This window comes from Mixophyes fleayi, chromosome 1, assembly GCF_038048845.1.
Source record: "Mixophyes fleayi isolate aMixFle1 chromosome 1, aMixFle1.hap1, whole genome shotgun sequence".
NCBI lineage: Eukaryota > Metazoa > Chordata > Amphibia > Anura > Limnodynastidae > Mixophyes > Mixophyes fleayi.
This window is the reverse complement of record NC_134402.1, coordinates 227,648,064-227,667,887: the sequence shown is the minus strand read 5'-3', so window position 1 is coordinate 227,667,887 and position 19,824 is coordinate 227,648,064.

Below are 19,824 nucleotides of genomic sequence, written 5' to 3'. Positions count from 1 at the left end.
AAGATAAACAAATATGTAGTTATAAGTAGTTACTGGTTGAACTATATCACATTTCTGGGGTTAGTTTTTCTCGATTTACACTTTTGTGTGTAGCACTATTTTAACCATTTTACATTTTTCATTTTCTTTATGTTTATGAATAAAGTCTACTTTTTTCTATGGTAAGTTTATTAGTCAAGAATATTCTATTAACTATCGGTGATGTATAGGTTTACTAGAGCAGGATCCCCATATTTATGTGCTAGTGACCTTCTACATTAATCCTGGCACTCATTTAATTCAGATAGAATTAGCGTCTGGGTTCTGCAGCCTTATTCAGAGTTTTTTAACCAAAAGTCATAATCATACAGTATAACGGTTCTAGAAGCAAAGGCATGTAATTTCGTTTTTTAATAGATCCTTTTCCATTTTAACAAGGGTATTACTGCACACATTTTCTGTACATTATTTTGTAGAAATATTTACCAGTGAAACCTTAGGTTCCTAGAATTCAGACTCTTGATGTACTTTTTAATAACATTAATAAGATATTAATAAGCTCCTATAACTAATTACTTTATTTCATACTCAAAACATATAGCATGTATATGAGTAAAGTATAGGACTCATTATTGTATTTAGGCACAAAGGGCCTTATTTAAAGTGTGACACATTTTGCTCTCCAAAATAGCGGGCTTACGTCGGTATTTTGAGCTTTGCGCATATAAATTATGCCCAACTAAAAACAAAGCATTACTAAATGTCAGGCATACAAGTGTGTATACTTTCCCCCAAAGATAGGGGAGAGATACAGCTTGACAGTGACAGCCATATATGCAAAAGTCAAACACCCGCACATCCATCACTTACTACTTAATATGGAGATCTTCTTTCCTGCAGTAGTCTAAATGAAAATGGCAAATTAGAAATCCAAGGGGTAAATGTAGCAAGCTGCAAGTTTTCAACGTGTTTGAAAAGTGGAAATGTTGCCTATAGCAACCATTTAGATTCAAGCTATCATTTTCTAGAATGTACTAAATAAATGATAACTAAAACCTGCTTGGTTGCTATGGGCAATAACTCAACTTTTCAAACACGCCAAAAACTCACAGCTTGATACATTTACCCCCAGGTAGATTTCCACAACTAACATAATATAGCTGTGATGCTAACAAAGTAAGATCAGGTGGAGGTGTCAATAAGCAAACAGCCAATTAGGAATTGCTAGATAGTGCTGCTGGTGCCATTATCATTAGCACATATCTTTACATCAGGGATCTGGTACTTGCAAAAGATATGCCTCCAAAGAGGACTAATTAGATTTAGCAACATTTATGGCTTAAGCCGGCGGTTCCCAAACTGTGCGCCGCGGCTCCCAGGGATGCCGCGGCGCTGTCACTGGGGTGCCGTGGGCCAGACATAAAAAAAAACAAGACACAGAAACTTACCAATCCGTCGGGCGCCGGGACCCAGCAGCCTCCTCTCTCCTGCAGCTGTCACTGAATATCAACGTCAGTAACAAGCTGCAGGAGAAAGGAGGCTGCTGGGTCCCGGCGCCCGACGGATTGGTAAGTTTCTGTGGTTTGTTTTTTTTTATGGCTGGCGCCTGGCGCGGGGCAGAGTGAGAGGGATCGTGGCAGAGGATGGTGACAGCGGGACAGAGGATGGTGACAGCGGGACATAGGAGGAGAGCAGAGGATGGTGACAGCGCGACAGAGGTTGGTGACAGGATGGTGACAGTGGGACAGAGGAGGAGAGCAGAGGATGGTGACAGCGGGACAGAGGAGGAGAGCAGAGGATGGTGACAGCGGGACAGAGGTTGGTGACAGAGGATGGTGACAGCGGGACAGAGGAGGAGAGCAGAGGATGGTGACAGCGGGACAGAGGAGGAGAGCAGAGGATGGTGACAGCGGGACAGAGGTTGGTGACAGAGGATGGTGACAGCGGGACAGAGGTTGGTGACAGAGGATGGCGACAGATAATGGTGACAGCGGGACAGAGGTTGATGACGGAGAGCAGAGGATGGGGACAAAGAGCAGAGGATGGGGACAGCGGGGCAGAGAAGGGGGACAGAGAGCAGAGGAGGGGCACAGTGGGGCAGAGGAGGGGGACACAGCGTGAGAGGGGCAGTGGAGGGGGACACAGCGTGAGAGGGCAGAGGAGGGGACAGCGTGTGAGAAGGCAGAGGAGGGGGACATTGTGAGAGAGGGCAGAGGAGAGGGGACAGCGTGACAGAGCAGAGGAGGGGGGACAGCGTGACAGAGGGCAGAGGGGGCAGTGTATGAGAGGGCAGTGTGTCTGGATGCAGAGGGGGCAGAGTGCCTGAGGGCAGAGTGTCTGGATGCAGAGGGGGCATCTTTGCATACAACTAAATAAGTATTTCTGTCCTGACCTAAATACTTATTACAATTTTTTGACCCAACTACTTCTAAAACAGGACTGCTCAATAATTATTTTGGAGGGGTGCCTTGAAAAAATTTGGAGACTCTAAGGGTGCTGCGAACTGCAAAAGTTTGGGAACCACTGGCTTAAGCTAATCATTAGAGTGAGGGGACATGTAATATTTCTGTGTTTGAAGCTTTATTTTTTATTAAACTAGTCAAATGGCAACTAGACATGCCCTTTCCTGCAGAAGTGTAAAGCTAGGAACACACTACAGAAAATTTCTACCAATGTGATATCTTTAAAGACCAGCATGATGATTCATGCGTACACACTTACACGATTTTCCTACAGATCTGTGCTCTTCATCTGTCATATCTATTGGCTGAAAAGATCGCAACTCTGTAAATTATATGGAGATCTGCCTACACTGCTGGTCGCGAGTGCATACACACTTCAGAATTTGCCTCACATCGTTCCATTGTTTCTAGAGATTTTTAGTCTGTTTATAAAATAAAATCAAATGATATGATGTGCTTTGGAGTGATAAAACATGGTCGTTGGAGTGTATACACAAATGCGATATCAGACCTAACAGGTTGTTCTTGTGTGTTTGGCACAATAATTGGGTGAAAAACCTGTAGTGTGTATCCAGTTTAACTCAAATGGGCAAAGTGTGATCTGGGACCTCAGAGGTAGCAGAGAATTCAAGCTTTTGCATGGAGAAATAGGCAGTGCACATTCCATAAAACAGGAAATGCCTCTGTCCACCACTTTATCTCATTTATATAAACCTGTCCCACAAAATAAAATATTGCTTCTGTATTTCAGTGCAAAAGCAGCTGTATGCTTGCAACTAATCCAAACTTTGCAAGGAACCTCCTCGATCCACCAAACCCCTTACTTCGACCATTCAAAGTTTTGCAAGTTCTGTAGATACTGCCATCTTGTCCCACAAATCCATGTGCTTCCCTGTAGAAAACTAAGCACACTGGTGCAATCTTAGGTGCATGTGTCACGAGCCGCGGCGGTACTCACAGCCGCCGCGGTCCGCTTCTGGCTCCTGCTGGCGTCCCGGCCGTCAACTTGACGGGGACGTAATTTCCACTTCCTGCCCGGCTGTTGCCAAGGCAACGGCCGGACGCTTCTTCTTTAGCGCTGCGTCCCGGCAATGCTGGAAGCCGGGCGCATGCGTGAAATAGTCAGCCTGTGGGCTGAATTAGCAGGCATTAGCCTGCAAGTGTGCATGCCAGGGCCAAGCCCTGATTGGTTACTTGTATAGCAGGCAATTAGCCTGCAAGTGTGCATATCCAGGGGCAAGCCCTGATTGGTCCATCTGTGTACTTAAGGCAGTGAGGTCTGCAGCCTCACTGCCGGTTATAGCTTCTGTTACCAGTCTGCTGACCTGCTCTGCTCCTTGTTCCTGTCCTTTGGATATTCTGTTGGATTGCCCGTGTATGACCCCTTGCCTGGATTTGGAATCTGCCTGTGTTTCTTGTGACCCCGACCTCTGGCGTGTTTACCGACTTTTCTGTTTGCTCGTGACCCTTGACCTTGGCTTGTTTATTGGATTCCCTGTCTGCTGCCGGCCCTCGACCCTTGCCTGGACTTCACTGCGCTTTCCTGGGTTCTCCCTAGCCGGTACGCACTTCACGACCCTCTGCTAGTCTGCGGCCAAGTCTGTCCCCACCACTAGGGGCTCCAGTGAAAACCTGACTGGCAGAGCAGACTCCGGGTTGTGCTGTACCGGCTAGAGGGGTTCCTAACATTATAACTGGCCAAAAACAGACGTTCCGGAGACGAAGTTGGGATGGAAGAAAGCGGAACCAAATCGTCTCCTTTTCAAGCCCTAGCGGGTCATGTTGAGACCCTGTACCAAATGGTCCGGGGATTGTCCCAGCGTTTGTCCACTCAAGAGGAGGACTCCCGGACTACACTGGCTATTTCCGGTCCCATTGATGAACCCAAGTTAAATTTGCCGGACCGGTTCTCCGGAAATAGAGCCCTGTTCCGGAACTTTAAAGAAAGCTGCAAACTCTACTTTCGGCTGAGACCTCGGTCTTCTGGTTCAGAACAGCAGAGAGTTGGAATTGTCATCTCCCTCCTGCAAGGTGACCCCCAGTCTTGGACTTTCACCCTGCCGCAGTCGAGTCCTATCATGCAATCATTGGAAGCTTTCTTTAACGCATTGGGTCTCCTCTACGATAACCCAGATCGAGTTGCCTCCGCTGAGGCTCATCTACGGGCCTTAAAGCAAGGCCAGCTTTCGGCAGAAGAATACTGCGTCCGCAGATGGTCGCCTGACAGTGAATGGAATGATCCAGCGTTATGCAGCCAGTTTCGCCTAGGACTGTCAGAGGAGATTAAGGATTCACTTGTGCAGTATCCTTCTCCCACCTCGTTGGAGAGCCTTATGCAACTCGCCATTAAAATGGACAGGAGAATCAAGGAGAGGAGGACAGAGAAAGAGGCATCTTCTTTTTCGTCTGCATTTATTCCAGTTCCCACGGATGTTGAGAAGCCTACACAGTCAGGGGCATATCGCCTCCCTCCTGAGGAAAGAGACAAGAGACGGTCACAAGGCCTATGTCTTTATTGTGGTAATAAAGGCCACTTCTCCTGCTCTTGTCCATAAAACCTGAAAAAGGAGCATGTCTGGGAGAGGTCCACTTAGGCTTTCAAATTGTTTCCCAAAAGAATGCTGTCCTGATTCCCGAACAAGTCACTTTCGGTGCCAGTTCTGTGGCCCTGTCGGTTTTCATTGATAGTGGAGCTGCAGGCAACTTCCTTGACATCGGGTTTGCCCATTCTGCTGAGATTCCTATGGTGAAGCTTGATTCTGCAGTTACAGTTTGTGGCCTAGATGGGAGTCCTTTGCCTGGAGGTAAAATTGTTTGGGAGACTCCATCACTACAACTGAACATAGGAGCTCTCCATTCAGAGGCCATAACCCTCTTCCTTATCGACTATCCCGCTGATCATGGGCCACCCTTGGCTTTCCCGTCATAACCCTGTCGTGGATTGGGCGAAAGGAGAAATTGTCCAGTGGAGCTCTTATTGTACACAGTCTTGCTTGACTCTGCCTCTGCGTGTGATTCAGTCTATTCCGGAGCAACTTCCCTCACAATATCATGAGTACTGGGATGTGTTCTCCAAAAAGGCTGCTGACACTTTACCACCTCATCGAGACTTTGACTGTGCTATCGAGCTTATTCCTGGTTCCAAATTGCCCAAGTGACGCTTGTACTCTCTCTCTCTGGTCCAGAGACCAAATCCGTGCAGGAGTATATTGATGAGAATTTGGAGAAAGGCTTTATCAGGCCATCTAAATCTCCAGTGGGGGCTGGATGCTTTTTTGCATCCAAAAAAGATGGAGGACTAAGACCCTGTATTGACTACAGAGGATTAAATCTTATCACAGTCAAGAACACCTATCCCCTTCCTCTCATCTCTGTATTATTCGATCAATTAAGAGGTGCTACAGTTTTCACCAAAATCGATCTTCGTGGTGCATATAACCTCATCCATATCAGAGAAGGAGATGAATGGAAGACGGCATTCAATACGCATTCTGGCCACTACGAGTATCTGGTCATGCCCTTTGGCCTTAGTAGCATGCCTGCAGTGTTCCAAGATCTGATTAATGAAGTGCTACGGGAGTTCCTTGATCATTTCGTGGTCGTCTATTTAGACGATATCCTTATATATTCTAAATCATTATCTGTACATCAGGGTCATGTCAGACAAGTTCTACAGAAATTAAGAGAACACCACCTCTACGCTAAATTAGAAAAATGTGAGTTTGAGGTGCAGAAGGTATCCTTCCTGGGTTATGTAATCTCTTCTGAGGGATTCTCCATGGATCCAACCAAGGTCCAAGCTATCCTGGATTGGGTACAACCGAATAATCTCAAGGTGGTACAGAGGTTCCTGGGCTTCGCCAATTATTATAGAAGATTCATTTGTGGCTTTGCTGATATTGTGGCTCCTATTGTCACCCTGACTCGCAAAGGAATGGATCCAACTAACTGGTCACCCCAGGCAGTAACCGCATTTGAGACCTTAAAGAAAGCGTTTGTATCCGCTCAGGTCCTTAGACACCCAGATCCTGAAGTACCGTTTGTTCTTGAAGTTGATGCCTCCGACGTCGGTGCTGGTGCCATCTTATCTCAAAAGGATCCCCATACTCGCCGCCTACACCCATGTGCCTACTTTTCCCATCAGTTCTCCTCAGCAGAAGCCAACTATGATGTGGGTAACCGGGAACTATTGGCAATCAAATGGGCCTTTGAGGAGTGGAGACATTGGCTAGAAGGTGCTACGCATCTGATCTCGGTTATAACTGATCACAAGAATTTACAATATATACAGTCGGCCAAACGCCTGAACCCCAGACAGGCCCGTTGGTTGCTATTCTTCACCCATTTCAACTTTGTGATCACCTACCGTCCAGGTTCTAAAAATGTCCGAGCAGATGCTCTGTCCAGAAGCTTCTTAGCATACCATGTTCCAGTCACTAGTCCTGAGCCTATCGTTCCCTCTTCCATGATCCATGCTGGGCTAACCCAAGACCTGAGCAGCACGTTGCAAAGGTTTCAAAAATTAGCTCCTGACAATACTCTGGAGGGATGTTTATTCGTTCCAGTTAATTTAAGGAAGGCGATGCTTGCAGAAGCACATGATAGTAAGACTGCTGGACATCCTGGAATATAGAAGACTTTGGAGATCCTCTCCCGTACTGTCTGGTGGCCATCTTTGTCTGCTGATGTCAAGAGCTATGTCTTCTCTTGTGAGGGTTGTGCCAGGAGTAAGGTCCCCAGGAGTCGTCCTGTAGGCCAGTTGCTTCCATTGCCCATTCCCGCAAAACCCTGGACACACTTGTCTGTGGACTTTATAGTCGATCTGCCACTCTCTGCAGGACACAACACCATCTGGGCTTTTTGTACCCTTCTTGGGATCAAGATTAGCCTCTCGTCTGCATACCACCCTCAGTCGAATGGGGAAACTGAAAGGGTTAACCAGTCCTTAGATCAATTCTTACGATGTTACACTTCGGAATTTCATGATAACTGGTCCTCCTTGTTACCCTGGGCAGAATTTGCTTATAATAATTCATGTCACTCATCTACCAAAACCTCTCCATTTTACTGCAATTTTGGTTTTCACCCCAGATCTAATTCCTTGTACTCTCTCAAGTTCACTGGTATTCCCGGAAATTCGTTCCACAGCCAGGGATCTCAAAGTCATCTGGAAAAAAGTGCAGTCATCATTGAGACAAGCCTCATTTTTTGCAAAAAAGAATACGAACCGCCACCGTACCACCTGCTCCCTCAAAGTGGGCCAGAAAGTGTGGCTGTCTACACACAATATTAGGCTCAGACAGCCTTGCAAACAACTGGGACCTAAATTCATTGGTCCTTTCCTCATTATTAAGGTTAATTCTGTAGCCTTCAGATTGAAAATCCCTGGTTCCTTGAGGATCCCTAACACATTCCATTGCTCTCTGCTTTAGCCTGTGTTATACCCAAATCAATCCCAGTCTTCGAGTTCGCCGCACGGAGCATGAACAAATACATAATTCATAAGATCCTCGATTCTAAGAGAGTGCAGGGGCAGGTGCACTTCCTAGTTCAATGGAGGAATCGTGTTTTGGAAGAGCGGTCCTGGATTCCGCGAAGACGGCTTCATGCTTCCAAACATTTGAAGGAATTCTTCAAAAAAAATTCTAGGAAACCTGGGTGTCGGGGTTCCTTAACCCCTCCTCAAGGGGGGGGAGTACTGTCACGAGCCGCGGCGGTACTCACAGCTGCCGCGGGCCGCTTCTGGCTTCCCCAGGCGTCCCGGCCGTCACCTTGACGACCGGGACGTCATTTCCACTTCCTGCCCAGCCGTTGCCAAGGCAACGGCCGGACGCTTCTTCTGTAGCGCTGCGTCCCAGCAGTGTTGGAAGCCGGGCGCATGGGCGAAATAGTCAGCCTGTGGGCTGAATTAGCAGGCATTAGCCTGCAAGTGTGCATACCAGGGCCAAGCCCTGATTGGTTACTTGTATAGCAGGCAATTAGCCTGCAAGTGTGCATGCCAGGGCCAAGCCCTGATTGGTTACTTGTATAGCAGGCAATTAGCCTGCAAGTGTGTATATCCAGGGGCAAGCCCTGATTGGTCCATCTGTGTACTTAAGGCAGTGAGGTCTGCAGCCTCACTGCCGGTTACAGCTTCTGTTACCAGTCTGCTGACCTGCTCTGCTCCTTGTTCCTGTCCTTTGGATATTCTGTTGGATTGCCCGTGTATGACCCCTTGCCTGGATTTGGACCCTGCCTGTGTTTCTTGTGACCCCGACCCCTGGCGTGTTTACTGACCTTCCTGTTTGCACGTGACCCTTGACCTCGGCTTGCTTATTGGATTCCTTGTCTGTTGCCGGCTCTTGACCCTTGCCTGGACTTCACTGCGCTTTCCTGGGTTCTCCCTAGCCGGTACGCACTTCACGACCCTCTGCTAGTCTGCGGCCAAGTCTGTCCCCACCACTAGGGGCTCCAGTGAAAACCTGACTGGCAGAGCAGACTCCGGATTGTGCTGTACCGGCTAGAGGGGTTCCTAACAGCATGGTGAAAATCTGTTTTGTGGTTTTACAATTTTACAGTCTGTAAATTTGGAATGTGGTGCTCCAAATTACTAATAAAAAACATCAACAAAAAAACAAACAGTAAAGAACTTTAAAAAGGAGTTGTCCAATCTGGACAACTCTTGCTAATTAAAACATTAAAAAATTAAAACATGCCCCCTGCATAACAGTTCCTCCCTGGTAATCCTGGTAATGTTAGCTGAAGCTAGGTACCAGATAGCACTACAATCATCTTATTTATGCAAGGAAACCAAAAGTACACCATTCCATCAATAGCTCTTCAACAGAGTATTATGGATGCTTCCAGTACTCTAGCACTGTGAGTCATGGTACGATTTGACTCTCAGCTCCAGGTAACAGGGGGTTTCCCATTTGTTATATGGGGAAGGGGAGACATGTTTTATTAAGCAGGAACAGGCGAGGGCAAGCTTCCTATTTCTTAAATTATGTGGACACAAAGAGGGTGAGGTTTTCCCATTTTAAACAAGAATATTAAGCCTGTGATTATAATAAAGTACACCTTTATTTACTAATTTTTATTATGAATCAATGAATTAAATATACTATATTATGTACCATGCATCATATGTTGGAACTTTTTTAAAAAAAAGCAATTTTCTAAAGGTGATCATGCAAAACCAGCAAATGATTGGTTAATTTGTCCTTTACGCTACCACTTTGAATAAACCAGACTACAAATTAATCTGTTTGGCATGTGCTATTGCACCATAGTACCACAGTTATGGAACACTGGTACACTGGTACATTTTCAGATCCAGATATTATTCCCACATTTGAGAGACAATACAACAAATACAGTAAGTAGTAATAATGTAACCTGTGTCCTCCACTGCTCCATATACTATTTTCCAAATTTAATACTATTACCCCTTCAGCGCCTATTTATATATTTTACTGGCAAAATGGTCATGTGTACATTACTGCAGGATGATCTTTAAAGTCTTCAATCCTATCAATTGTATAGTGTTTGATGTACTGCTATTTCTAGCCAATATATACAGTGGGTCACACTGTTAAACTGACTCATTATCCAAACAATATTGATTTGTGGCACAACAAGCTCTTTGTTTTTTGTTCTATATCTTCAGTTTAACAGAAAATTGTTATTTTTTATGGCCATCTTTATGTAAGCCCTACTCCCAGGTCTCTGTCACGCTGTACAGTGAGGATAACAGAGTATACATAAAATAAGGTAGACAACATAAGTTTAGACATGAACACAAAGGGTAAAGAGGACCCTGTTGAGGAGAGCTTACATTCTAGTTGGTTTATCAGGGTTAGTAGTATAGGTTGTAGTAGGGAAGGTGTATGTATTAAAGAGTTGGATTTAAAGGTTGTGGGTGAGTCTGTTGAGGCGTGATAGAGAATTCCATAAGTGGATAGTGGCACAGGAGAAAGCTTGTAGGCAGGTGTGAGAGGTGGTTACCAGAGAGTAGATGAGGTGCCGGTCAGAGGCAGATCTAAGAGGATATGAGGGAGAGTATTTTGAGATAAGGCTTGAGTATATAAATGGGTGGTGTAGCTGAGTGCCTTTAAGCGATGGTAAGTAATTTGAGTTGGTTTGCAGAGGATATGAAGAGCCAGTGTAGCAATTTTGTGCGATTTATATATGTGGAGCTGCGAGAGAAGATCAGTCCTGCCATTACATTTAGGATTGATTGAAGTGGAGATGTTTGAGGGAAATGCCAGATAGGAAGAGCTTGCGGTAGTTTAGGTGGGAGATGATGACAGAATGGAGAAGAATTTTGGGTAAGAAAGTGGCACAGACTAGCAATATTCTTAAAAAAATATATAACATTCATGAAGTTTAGTAAATTCTTCAACAGGGCTTTGTTCAGCTCACACTTCCTATCTGCAATTTTCCCTACTCTGCTGAACTGCTTACCTTAATTAATGCCTTTTTTTGTGTTCTCTCCCAACCAACTGCAGCTGTAGTTCTTGTGCTCCAAACCATTTTATCTTTGTCACTAAATTGCTGTTGTATAAAGAGTTGGCGCTCCCATAACACCCAGACACCAGCACTTATTGTCCCCCTGACACAAATTGCTGTTAACTAAAATATGTGACAGGAAAATAGAGAAGACTACAGGGCTGTGAGAAACAGCAGGGGCAGTAGGAAACATGCAGAGCAGCATATGTTTAGGGACAATAGAAGACGAGGACCGTGGGAGCGGCAGATCACAGTTAGAAGAGTAGTAATTTTTATTTACATGGTATAATTGTATTGAAAATAATGGAAGAGGCATACCATCTAGTACACTCAGGAGGTGCAGCAGTGGGAATAATATGCTATATAAATAAATGGTGATAATGATGATGAATAAAAGGAGGAAGTAAACATTTCAGCGCCTTGTCACAAAATTAAGTAACAACAGTGCAGGACCACATCATTTCAAAAATAAATCAATATCAGAGTTACAGTTTGAGCAAATAGCAGAAGTAGAGGTGAGACTCATGTCAACAGAAAGGAAGCGATGGGTAACTGTTGTATGTCGTTAGAGCAGGGTATCATAAAATAAAGGTTAAACCCGCTTGGCATTTGTTCTGTATAGCATTATAATTGATTAGTGTGCTGTTTGTGCATGCAACCAACTCTTTTTCTAAGTGACCCTGAACCTCCTAAGGGTACTGGGTATGCCAGGTAACTGCCCATGGCAAACCAGTCAGCCAGCAAGGAAAATGAACAAACATATTCACCCAATATCCTTACAACCTCTAGGAAATAGTTTTACCTGAATTCATCTGATGAGCAGAAAATTCCCATTCCTCATTGGATAAAGGCCTAAGTTTCTTCCCTAGATGGAGTACAATCCCTTTTGCTGCCAAATTATTTGAGCAGCTTGTATACAACGGCATGACCCACTTTCTCTCTTCTCAAACATTAATCGAATTTCTGTCCTCTACAATCCGAGACCGCCCTGACAAAAGTGACCAATCGTCTGTTCAGAGCTAAGTCGAAGGGTCACTTCTCCTTACTCATCCTCCTTAACCTCTCTGCCACTTCCAGTACAGTCAACCATCCTTTTCTCTCTGACACCTTTCACTCCCTTGGACTTCTCAGCACTGTTCTCTCTTGTTTCACTTCCTATATTTCTGAAAGCTCCTTCTGTGTCTCTACTACTAACACATCCTTTTCTCCACCTCTTCTATGTGTTGGGATTCTTTAAGGCTCTGTTCTTGGCTCTCTGCTTTTCTCTCTTTAGAACTCTTCTCTCTTTGAACTGATATGCTGTTTCAGCCTCCACTATCACCTCTATGTTGATCACACAAACATCCCCTGACCGCTCTATCCCATGTGTCTAACTGGCTCTCTGCATCTCCACCTAGTTGTCCTAACCCTACCTAAAGCTCGGTATGTAGAAAATGGAGCTAATCATATTTCCCCCACCAGTTGTTACAACTCTTCCTCCAGTCTGTCCCATGGTTGACAATATCACCATCTCCCCTGTTCCCCAAGTGCACTGCTTTGGTGGCAACCTTGACTCTGCCCTCAGCACACCCTCTACACATCCAGTCCCTTGCGTTGTCTTGCCACCTCCTCCTCCTTCCCTTTCCCTCTACAATCCATCCTAAATGCAGGGACTGATCTTTCTCTCTTGCAACTCAACGACTGCTGCACCACTCTGCAAATCCCTGCACAGGCTCCCGCTCTAGTTCAATGCTCACTCTGTGTACCACTAGCTCCTATAATCTCAGTTTTGCCCTCTCCATCTACACTGTAGACTCTCATAAGCAGGGCTGTCAGGGCTACCCTTTATCTCACGTCTACACCTCCTTTATCAACTTCATCTTTACTTGTTCTCTTTTTAAATGCTATTGAATCTTGTATGATTTATGCCTCACTGCCCAGCGCTGGAGTTTTGTGTTGCGCCTTAAATAATAAACGATGATGACGTTGTACTGCATTTAGGAATATGTAAATCTGTGACAAGGCCTGTTTCAGTGGATGCACTCAAAATTCCTCAATAGAGAAATCAAAAAGATTTAGGGGCACGGATAAGGATTGACCTATTTCTCAAATTTATGAAAAACGAATCACAGAAACAGCAGTTCCGAAAAACTGCTGTTTCTGTGATTAAAAAAAAATCATACTTACCCTCTTCTTCGGGACGCGCTGTCTCAGGATCTCCTATTGGTCATCTTCGATCCTCTTCTTCCTTCAATTGCGCATGTGCAGTTCAAAGAATGTACGGCTGTCGTACATTATCAAGACAAGTTTCCGAAAAAAATGTTTTTTCGGGACTTGTTAGATTGCGGCCAGAGCAGTCACCATACTGTTGAATGGTGACTGCTCGCTAAAACGAAGAGGAGTGCAAAGCAGCAGATATCCATGATATCTGCTACAATGCACCTTTAATAAATTTGCGGAGGACACATCGGGACCTGATTTCCACGGTAAGTGCACCATAGTGCACTACCGTGCTTTCTTAAATATGCCCCTTAGAGAGAGTTCCAAACTGAAGAGAAAGAAAGGTAAATAAGCTTATCAGAGTAGCCATATTATTCAGTGAACACTTGTATAGCAGACTTGAGGAGTCATGGAATTTTGGCTAAACAAAATTAATTTAACTAAATTCATTTACCAACAAGAGCATTACAGTGGTGGGTAAAAAACAGCGATAGATAACTAATGTTAGCAATTGGAAAAATGTAAAAACCAACATGCGATAACACTAAAAGAGTTAAGTACTACGTAGCACAAACACGTGCCAAAGTCTGCAAGTCCAGACGTCAAGGCAGAAAACTGTGTGGAATGCATGGTTACTACATGAGGGTGGTGCTATATTGGCTGCTGCACATAAGGGATCCTAATGTACATTGGAGAGTTTTTATACAAATAAAGAAAATCATTATAATTTGCACAGTATTGTTTATTATTGTGCATGGTCAGATTAGAGCTTAAAGATAAAACAATATTGAACCTATTCTACTGGTTATATAAAAAAATGAAAATAAATGATATCCCTCTGACATCAATGAAATTAACATCCTAGTGCAGCAGTCTAGTTGATTTGGGATCTGGGATTTTGAACTTAATGAGGTCACATGCATGATGCTCTGGCAGGTGGAAAAGATGGTTTACAATAACAAAAGAGCAAAGTCAACTCTGATAATTAAACCTACCGACATCAGGCTTTAACTATAAAACCAAAGGACCATGATAAAACACAGCATGAATGCACCATCAATGCTCTTCATAATTTTCAGTGTATTTAATTAAAAAGGTGACATGCAAGCTGTTGAATGGTCTAGAACACTGAAGCATAATGCCCTATACAAATAATAATATTCCAATGGACTTATCATATACAACACTTAAATCACAGAGAAGCAACATCTCTCCTGATGAGCATTTGTTTCCCATCACTTTACAAGAAACAATGGTCATGCTTAAGGGTGTGTCTCAGTCAGAAGCATTTCTCCCAAGTTTTTAGGGAGTACCTAATTGAGCAGCGCATCCTTTAAATTGTCTCAAAGCGTATGGCAGAGGCAAATGATCTCCTTGTTAAAGCATTGTGTGGCTTTATCAACAGCAGGCTCTCCCATTTTCAAAAAACAAAATCATGAAGCAGTGCTACACATTTAGTATGAATTTTACAAAAACTGTATTAGAAAGACAATGAAACTTCAAACCTGTAGTGAACTAAACACTCCCTCTGAAAACAGTGGGCAGACTTGAAACTATTCACTGACTCGCATCCCATCTCATCCCATCCCATCTCCAACACCAACAGCAAATATAAACAATAGCTCCCATAATACTCCAATAGCCCATATATTGTTGACGTGCTTTGATAATATGTATAAAAATCATTCCCAGCAATGGACTTTGTTTTTATAGATGACCCACCTAAAGGGTAAATATAAACTGCATGTTTACTGGCAGAGCCATCATAAAAAGCTGCCTGGCTTTATGGAGAAGTACTTTTGAATAAAGCATGTCTCATGCATCATAGACAAGTGAATTAAAGGTGCCCAGTCCATGTTTAGCACTGCACGAGTACCTACACACCTATGTATATATGTATATATATATATATATAAATATATATATACATATACAAGTTAACCCGTGCATGATACTCATGCATTCTAGTCAAATCAAGCTACTTAAGGTGTTAAAAAGGTTCTTGTCATGCATTTGGGCCTAGCCCAGGCATCCTCAGGGGAAGAGCGTTACTTCCCGACGCAAGCGCCCTTTTTTTAACATAGTTTTGTCCACATGTCAACACCTCATCATTTTTCTCCATCACCTCATCCTTCATCTTCATCACCACATCCTTCATCAAGCTACTTAAGGTGTTAAAAACTCCCTACTGTCACCTTCAAGAAATATATAGGTCAGTGTATAACTCTGCCCAGCAGGTGGCGCTGCAGCTTGGGTTTTTTTTCCCACACACGCCACTAGGCATCTATATAGTAGATATATATGTGTGTATATGTATATATATATATATATATATATATATATATATATATATATATACACAAACACATGCATGATGCTAACTATAAGAAGAGTATAGAGGGCATGAACTGGAAGATCATGAGCAATCCAAGAGTCATGGCCATGTGTCTTGGTTTTGTAGTTGGAAACGTCAATATAGCTCATTCTTATAATGATGCACAGATATATTAATACTGCAAATATTAATATCATAAAGAACATGACTCTATCAAAGTGTCTTTTTACGCAATCTGAATGTTTAAACCTGTTTCTTAGTTCATTATTTTTTCTCTTCTTGAATTTATGAGAGTGATGAGCAAATTTTGATTTACATTGCGGCTAATTCTGGCATGAAACCTACAAATTAGAAATAAATTTGCAACTTCACACTGATGGCCACTGTTCTGTTAATGTTCAAAATGTCATCATACCATTAGAATGTTATAACGAATTAGAGTAAATTGTTTAAGTTTTCAGCAAAAAATAAAAATTATATTTACAAAAAGAAACACTAATATTTATTGTTCTTTTGAACAGAAAGGGCCCATTCATATTTATCAAAGTCAATTTATCAAAAGGAATACATGGGTTATAAATCCAGCCACAGTACATAGACATTCTGACAATACACTTGAACAGGCTTACATAACTCTAGCCACTGATGGCACTTCTTGTATTCCAGGGAATCATTAATATAACTCAAACTGCAGCATCTTAACAGATATGATATCAATTAACTAACAGATATATCTACGTGATATAAATAAAGTTTGCAGCATGAGCACATGCACAGTTGTCACTTTGTTATTGGCCTCCACGGCCAGGCAAAACTTCCATCCCAGTTTGGTTGTGAGATTTTATTTTTTGGGTTTTCAGTTTAATTGCCATTATGGGCTGTAGCTCTTTCCATATTGGTGCCAGGAGCCACGGCGGCGACTCTCTTCTGCCTTCTCCAGGCGTCCCGGCTGTCTCCATGACGACCGGGACGTTACTTCCTTGATTTGGCCCGACCGTTACCAGGGCAAGGGCCGGACGCCGAAAATGACTGCGCTTGCGCCCTGGCAATTGAGAGCAGCCGGGCGCGTATGACCAACTCCTGGGGGTGTTTACAGGGCAAAGCCCTGATTGGCCACTAACAGTATTTAAGGCAGGGTGGGCTTAGCGTCCTGACACATAGTTTGCTTTCCTGCTCCTGTGCTGTGTTGGTGTAGACCTTTGGATTGCTTTTCTTTGTATGACCCTCTACCTGTTACCTGGACTCCGAACCATCGGTAGTTGCCCTGACCTTCTGCCCCCTACCTGGACTCTGAACCATCGCTATTTGCCCTGACCATTTGGCTTGTATACTGGACTCTGCAATATGCCTGTGATTCTGACCTCGGCCTACCTCTGACCATCCGCTCCAGCCTTGGCCAGCGCTCCTGATTTCACCTGTGCTGCGGCCATCTATGATGAGCTTTTACTACTCTGAGCCTAAGCCCTGGGGGCATCGGAGTACCTGTGACCATATTAAGCTCTACAGGAAAGGCGGCTGCTGTAGGTGAAGATATCTACCCTATCTGTTCTAAAAGCTCATCTAGGTGGTCGTATGCCATAACATTTGAAAACACCGGAAGAAGTCACTTCCAAGGATGAAACTGTGACAAATACATCTCCAGCTCAGGTGCTGGCTGGCCAAATCTAAACCTTATCCAAAATGGTGCAAAGTCTTTCGCACTGCTTATCTGCACAAGAGGAAGCCGCCAGAAACCTGCAGGTCCCTCAGGCAGCTACCATGGAACCCAAGTTGAATTTACTGGATCGTTTCTCCGGCTCTGAGCAGCAGAGAGTAGATTTAGTGATATTGCTCCTTCAGGGTGACCCTCAGTCCTGGGCATTCAGCTTGCCTTCTGACAGTCCTTCATTAAAATCAGTGGATTCATTTTTTACTGCCTTAGGGTTCCTGTATGATGACCCGGATTGGGTGGCTTCTGCGGAGTCTCACCTCCGATCATTAAAGCAAAGTCGGCACTCTGCTGAAGAATACTCTGCCGAATTCCGGTGGTGGTCCACTGAGAGCGAGTGGAATGACCCAGCATTGCACAGCCAGTTCCGTTTAGGGTTGTCAGAGCAAATTAAGCATTCCCTGGTACAATATCCTTCACCAACCTCCATGGAGGGGCTTATGCAGTTGGCCATTAAGATTGATAGGCACTTCAAGGAAAGAAGAGCTGAGCACCTACTTCCAGTACATTTCTTTCTGTGATTCCTCCTACTATGGTAACTGCGGAACCTATGCAGCTAGGGGCCTATCGCTTCTCCCAGGAGGAAAGAACTAGGAGACGTACCTTAGGTGTTTGTTTGTATTGTGGAACCAAAGGTCACCTTCTTCGTTCCTGTCCCAACAAGTCAGGAAAAGAACAGGCCTAGAGAATGTGGTTCATCTAGGTCTGCAGTTCATCTCTTCCAAAAATTCATTGCTGGTTCCCACTCATATTTCCTTTGGACCACAGTCCTCTGTCTTCTCGGCCTTTCTTGCTGGTGGTGCCGCGGGCAAATTTCTTAGATGTCGGCTTTGCAAAGTCACTTGGAATCCCTTTCATGTAGATCCACCCTGCAATCACGGTCTGTGGTCTGGACGGAGGCCCTTTACCCGGAGGCAGGATCTCTTTCACAACCCCGTCATTACAGCTTACAGAGGGGTCTCTTCATTCCAAAACCCTGTCCCTCTATCTCATTGCCCTTCCATCATCCCTGGCTCCACCTCCATAACCCAGTTATTGACTGGAATCTAGGAGAGATTGTTCTCAAAATTTGTTTGGCCTTGCCTCTCCGGTTCTTGCAGCCTCTACCGGAACAACTGCCTTCTTATCGTGAATTCCAGGACGTGTTTTCCAAGAAGGCGGATGATTCTCTACCTCCACACCTGGACTTTGATTGTGCCATTGATCTACTCCCAGGATCCTAATTACCCAAAGGAAGGTTATACTCTCTTGCTGGCCCTGAGACTAAGGCAATGCAGGATTATGTGGAGGAAAATTTGCAGGTTTTATCCAACCTTCAAAATCTCCAGTTGGAGCTGGGTGTTTTCTTGGGTCTAAAAAGGATGGTAGTCTACTCCCGTGCATCGACTTTCATGGCCTAAACAAGATCCCCATTAAAAACACATATCCGCTCCCACTCATCTTAGTCCTGTTTGACCAACTAAGGAATGTTACCATTTACACCAAAATTGATCTTCGTGGCGCTTACAACCTCATATGCATTAAGGAGGGTGGAAGACAGCTTTTAACACTCAATCTGGCCATTATGAATACTTGTTCATGCCCTTCAGCCTGTGTAATGCGCCTGCTGTCTTTCAGGATCTTATCAATGAGGTTCTCCGTGATTTCCTTCGACAGTTCGTTGTAGTATATCTGGATGACATCCTGATATATTCTCAGTCTCTGCCACAGCATCGAAACCATGTTAAACAAGTTCTCCTAAGACTTAGAGACCATAATCTATTTGACAAACTGGAAAAAATGTGAATTTGATGTCCTAAGGGTGTCCTTCCTTGGATACATAATCTCCCCCATAGATTCGCTATGGATCCTAGCAAGGTCCAAGCCATTCTGGAATGGGTACATTCCACGAATCTGAAAGCAATCCAAAGATTTCTTGGGTTCGCAAATTATTATTGGAGATTCATCCAAGCCTTTTCTGATTTAGTGGCTCCCATCACTGCTCTTACCTGCAAAGGGGTGGATCCCAGTAATTGGTCACCTGGAGGCCATTGCGTCATTTGAAGCACTTAAAAAGGCATTTACTACTGCTCTGATCCTCAAGCATCCCAACCCGCAGTTACCATTCATTCTGGAGGTGGATGCCGCTGAAGTAGGCGCTGATGCTCTCCTATTCCAGAGGGACCCCCTGTGATCATAGAGTGCATCGATGTGCCTTCTTTTCATGCATATTTTCTGTAGCTGAGTTTAACTACGATGTTGGCAACCGGGAGCTTCTAGCAATTAAGTGGGCCTTTGCGGAGTGGTGTCACTGGCTGGAGGGAGCATTCATACAATTTTAGTCTTTTTTTAGATCATAAAAATCTTTTGTATATTGAGTCTGCCAAACAGTTAAACTCCAAGCTCGATGGCCATTATTCTTTACTCGTTTTAACTTTGTCCTAACCTACAGACTTGGTTCTAAAAATACCAAGGCAGATGCCTTGTCCAGGAGCTTTATTCCTCATCAACTACCTGTTGGAGAATTGCCGCCCATTATTCCATCTTCCATTATTCATGCTGGTTTGACCCAAGATTTAGGCAACACCGTGCGTCAATTCCAGAAGTTAGCTCCTCCTGAAACACCTGCAGGGCGCCTATTTGTTCCGGTGCATCTACGAAGAGTTGTCCTC